We start from the raw sequence: 6000 nt of genomic DNA on the forward strand, positions 1-6000 counted from the left end.
CCGTCTGGGTATCCTCCAACCTGATGTTATGACCATCAATTTCTCAAACTTCTGGGGATTAGCCTCCCTCCTCTCCTTCACCATTCCCCATGCTTGTTTCCCTCTTAGCCCTTCTCTTCTTACTCGCCTATCACCTGCCTCCGGTGCTCCTACCCTTTCTCTTTCTTCCATGGTCTTCTGTCATCTCCTGTCAGATTTTTCCCTTCTCCAGTCTGTTACGAACCCCGTAACTGTGTCACTTACCAGCAAAGATGGAGACGTCCATTGAAGTCTGATGATACTATTTTTAACAGTATTTATTAGTAAAAATACACAAAAATAATATCAATGCAAATATACAGATAATACACGTCGTCAATACTAAATCTAAAAGTGTGGGTATAATAATAATCAATAAGAAATAAGCTCTATCATTGTCTAGGGGATAATGTATTGTCCGATGGAAATATAAAGTTCACTCAGTTCATGCAGGCTGCAGCCATTGGGGCTGCAATGGTTGCAATGGTTGGAGAGAGAGAGAGATTTGGAGAAAAACTTGCCGGCTTTCCTTTTATGATTTTGATCCGTCAGGAGTCCCGTTGGTGTGGCCGTTCACTTGTGGCCTCTCGTTTAGCTAAACCGTTCTTCCGTGATGAGCCCGCCACCCTGGCAAGGGAGGACGCACACGAGACCCCACCCGCTTTTGCTATAAAACGCTGTCACTGGATCTCTAGCGTTTCTCCTGGTGCGTCTAAAGGGGTGTTCCCCCAGACCCTCTTTTATCCTTACTCACGGGGTCTCAGATGTCAATCAGGTTGGGATGATGCAATCCCTCAACAAGACCACTCTGGTTGTCCCCTGAGGGTTTCCAATGAATAGTACAGTACTCAATACACAACTCAGTCTCCAAGAGACAATAGTCGTTATCAGTGGTTCCGTTTTGCTGAGGCCAGGACACATTCCAAACCCTGTGTATTCTGCGTGTCTCTCTTTCATTTCCTGGATCCCAGACCCGAATTAATAGCAATCTTACGATTCTCAAAAAGGAGGGGGCGACTTCACATTCATAACAAGTCCTTTATGTCTTCCAGCAATCAACTTCCCAACTCCTTACCCTGTCTCCTTCTCCCAGTTTCACCTGCCACCATGTACTTCTTCCTCCCCTCCCCCCCACCTTCTTAATCTGACTTCTTCCCATTTCCTTTCCAGTCCTGATGAAGAGTGAATGAAGATCAGATAAACTGTGAATTTAATGAATGGCAGAACAGGCTGCACTGTCTCAAACTCTACTCCTGTTCCCATTTCTTATTGTCAAAATGGGCACATCGAATAGATGGGATTAAGAATCAACTTACCTATTAAGGCTTCTAAAGTAATGCTAGTTGCAGATGTGGAGTTTTTCATATCGCTCATGGCATCTGTGCTCTGTCTTTTCTGAGAGGTTATGGCCAAAGCTATAGGATTGGCAACAGTCTCTGAGGATTTAGGCTTCCTATCCCTCACGGTCCCAAAAAATCTGCACATTAATGCGATTGAGAGTGAATTCTTCTAGTTGCATTGTACCTAGCGATGCCTAGAGATGATATAATTCACTTCGGGAAATACCCTGGAAGTGTGTAAGTGAACAAGTCAGTTACATTATCATGGCTGCAGAGAGATCAAACTTAGAAGTGCTGAACTCAACACTTCATGAACCTATCTGATGCATAAAAAATAAAACAAATGACCTAAGTGATACAGTTTTGAAGGATCAATGCCCATAGAAAGCCTATGGATATTGACCATACTGCCATTATGCTCATGACGTCTCCTCCAATAGTGGTACTCCTCCCCAGGCAGCTTTCGGACAGTGAACCTCTATATCATTTGACTTAAGCATAGAAACAGCAGGTCTAGTGGTGGACAAAGAAACAGAGTCAATGCTTCAAATCAGTCACCTACAATCACTTCACAGATGCTTCCTGACTTATGAGCATGTTTTCTGTTCTTGTTGTAAGTAGGCTGCTTTTGGAAAACACACCAGGGTCTCAACGACCAGCTAACACATTCTTCAAGTGAAGTGTGAGGATAGTAATCTTGAGACCGCTTCCACTGAAAAAGCAATTGGCTACAAATGATCAAAGAGCCTATTGTATTGTTTATATGGCAGTGCATTCAATAAAAAGATAGCAAATTTTGTAACCATCACTAGGCAGGTAATCCACAGTTCAGGGAGTAAAATTTCCCAGGGACTTTCCTATTTTGTTCACATAACTTTAAAAAAAAGTCTTGTTAATATGAGTTGCATGTCCTCTACAGTTGTAGCAGGACCAGCAGCAACAAAGCTCGTCCTCATCAACTGTGTACTTTACAACCCTCTGAGATGTCTGGTTCACTGACAGCTTTTTGCAGGCTTTGAAGAGCTGCAATTTATTTCACTGGAGAAGATATTTTTTGCAATTTAAATTTGGTACATCCACCAGTATCTGCACTGAAATGGCTTAAATGCATTTCACATGGGAGTGTTTACAGCTAACATGAATAAAAGATTTTAATTCCATCAACATTACATTAATTCAAAAACCAATCCCAGAACTGAAGGAAAATGTGTTAATCTCTTCCATGACCTAGTTTCCCATGTATATTGCTAGAGACCTTAACCTTTCACATTTCATAGCTTTGTTCTGCGACACAAATTGGCCTTAAAATTACCTTACTTATCTAGGGTGCTATATTGTCAACAGATATTCTTTTGAAAACAGATTTGGGTGAAGATGACAACATTACATTAAGGAGCAGTGTCCGGACACTTCAAAAATTCTTTACGCATCCTTGCACATGTTAAATGAAGCATGTGGCATGGAAAAATGTGCGCTCCAATAATTTACCGCGCATTCTACAATAGAGTTGTCAGTTCTTATTTGATGAGGTAATCAATTGAATCAAGTCACCAGGATTGCTGTAATACCGTGTCATTTATTGTTGCAAATAAAACTAAATTGCAATGGAGAGCTAGTGAATTTGTCACCAGCTCTGAAAAACATTATAAGTGATCCTACTGGAGAAATTCATTATGAAAATAATGTCAGAATACACTCTTGCTTGATCCTTGGAGTCTGAGTCTATAAATTTGATTGTGAGGAGTTGTTTTCTCAGATTTACAATACTTTCCTGCCACTTGTCTCACACCCCTCCCACAGTTCCACCCTTACCATTCCGAACATCGTTTGCTCCCGCCATACTTACAAACTCGTTCTCCACTCAACATTGGCAAACACAGTACTGTGTAAGCTATATACTGTATATGTGCCTAAGACCTTTGTACAGTATTGAAAAATTACAATAAATTACAAAATAGATCTCATAAAAATGAATAATGAGATAGTGTTCATGGGTTCATGGACAGATCAAATATCTGATGGAAGTGAGGAAGCTGTTATTGATTCATTGAACATGGGTCATCGGCCTCCACGATGGGAGCAATGAGAAGAGGACATGTTCCCAATGGTGAGGGTCCTTCTCAGGGCATTGCATCTTGAAAATATCCATAATGGTGGGAACAGTTGTACCTGTGATAATGCTGACTGAGTCTACAACCCTCTGCATCAATGGAGTTACCATACCAGTCTGTGATGTAGCCAACAGAATGCTCTCCACTGTACATTTGTAGAAATTTACAATAGTGTTTGGTGACATATCAAATATCCTCCTACTCTCAATAAAGTAGAGCTGTTAGTGTTCCCTGTTTGCAATTGCATCAATATGTTGGGCTCAGGTCAGATCCTCCAAGATGCTGGTATCAAGGAACTAAAAACTGCTCACTCTTTCCACTGTTGACTCCTCAATGTGGACTGATGCATGTGCTCCCCACTTCATCTTCCTGAAGTCCACAATCAATCCTTGGTGATGCTGAATGTGAGCTTGTTGTGTGACACTGCTTAACCAGTGATCTATCTCACTTGTATACACCTTCTCACTGCCATCTGAGAATTTACCAACAACAGAGGTGCTATCTGCAAATTTATAGATGGTGTTTGGGCTGTGCTTAGTCACACCATTATGGATGTTGAGAGAGTAGAACCAGTGCAGCCAGCACTCATATCTCCATGACACACTAGCCCTCCATCAGTGCTCACCTAGTTGTTTAACACACACACCAACACTATGCCCTAGGGAGAAGGTAGAACTCAACCTGAATCACCAGCAGATTGGCAGTGGGTTGATCACATCTATAGCTGAAATTGTTTTGTACTGAAGCAATGGGATCTACTGTGATAGAGACCATTGCCAACAATGCACTGGAAAGAGTGAAACCTGATGTACATTACAATACCATACCTTCTGATTTGAAAGATGCAAATGCACATCTCACTAACCACGAATCCCCTCACCCTTGTAGCCATTATTCCTGGCAGAGATTTGAAAAAATCTTCTTCCTTGCAACTCTGGAAGCTGAATTGTTGAAACAGAAGAGGCAGCCTGTCGTTACATGAGATGCTCATAGTCACTAGTGAAGATATGGGTACTCAGTGGATCGGGGAGAAGTGCGGAGAATAGTGAATCTCAAGGAATAAGTGCGCTGTTGGCAGATGAGGGCTAAAAGGTAGCTAACACTGCAGATCTCCAGAGGGCAGTGTCACATGCTGGTTTTGCTCTTGATATTGCACGGAGTACCACACTGGTACAGCCTAAAGATAATGGCTATTGAAGACATTGTGTTTCATCAGCTGCTAAGGTCAGGATTAAACCCAGCTCTCTGGCACGATGAAGCAGCAACTCTACCAGCTGTGCCATTCTGCCACCGAGCTCTTGTAAGTATTGGTCACCACCACATACACACCACTGTCTGTTACGCTGGCATTTAGGGCAGCAATGAAGGTCCTCCACCTCTGGTAGTGTTCAGGACTTCCTTCATCGTGTCAGTAGCTTCCTCTTGGTTTTCGCTACTGTCAGTCAAACATGTCACGGTTGGAGATTCAGGAATACCACCACACTCAGATGTAGAAGGATTCTTCATTGCTGTTTCTGTAACAATTTTGTTTTACCAGTCAGGTTTGTTAGCTCTGACCTGAACCTCCGAACCTGGAGGACTAGTGGACCACTCTTAGTCTGTCCTCTACCCTTTGACCTGTTTGGCATGGGTGACACTACCAAGAGCCAAAGCATAAACTCTGACTCCAGCCAACATAACTCTCTGGGTCATTGAGGCATGCAAGCCCCCAAACCACAACAAGGTTCTGGTCCTCTTAGAGGAAGTATTGGCCAGCTCCATATCAATTCTTGAATGCCAAACATTGGAATACCATCTGGAAGGTGGTACACTTTTTCTGCTGTTAATATTGGACTTCTATGTGCTCCCATTGAATTGACAAGACTCTCAATGCCACTATGAGAAGATGGTGGGAATCAGTGGAAGGTCACATGCATTGATAATCCATGACTACCATTAAACTTTCTGGCAGAGTCCTTTAGGTGAAAGAACTCCTAGTGTGAAGTTAAGTGGTTAGGACACGATTGTAAATGAAAGAGTACAGAGGAAGTTTTCCAAGTCAGTATTGTGCATACATGGGACTGCTAGAGAAGGTTAGAATGCTCAGGCAAGTTCAGCTTCTTTCATTTTATGTTTTGTTTTTCTTTGAGCTCCACTGGTGGCCAATATAAGTTGTTCTCTGTAGGAGCACATTTGGGGGATAGCAGTGAACACAAGGGTTGGTGCTCAACTACCTGAATCAATTCTGGATTCAGTAATGTCTTTGGAGAAGTCTTCGTCTAGGCAAGTAGAGAGCTTGTCTTCTAGCCTTGATTTGTGGTGCACTGACGGTGGAATGCATTTGCTAAGACACAACTTTATCTAATTTCAAACTGTCATCTTTAACTTACACCCAAATTAGTGAATGGGTGATCCAAGTCAATTTCTGGTCAGTGACAAACTCAGAAATGTTGCTGATGCGGCACTGCGAAATGATAATGTTATTCAATATCAATGGCACTGTACCATGGAGAAATGTATTTATTATTTACTTATTTATTGAAATACAGCAT

The sequence above is a fragment of the Hemitrygon akajei genome, chromosome 15, assembly GCF_048418815.1.
Source record: "Hemitrygon akajei chromosome 15, sHemAka1.3, whole genome shotgun sequence".
Taxonomy (NCBI): Eukaryota; Metazoa; Chordata; class Chondrichthyes; order Myliobatiformes; family Dasyatidae; genus Hemitrygon; species Hemitrygon akajei.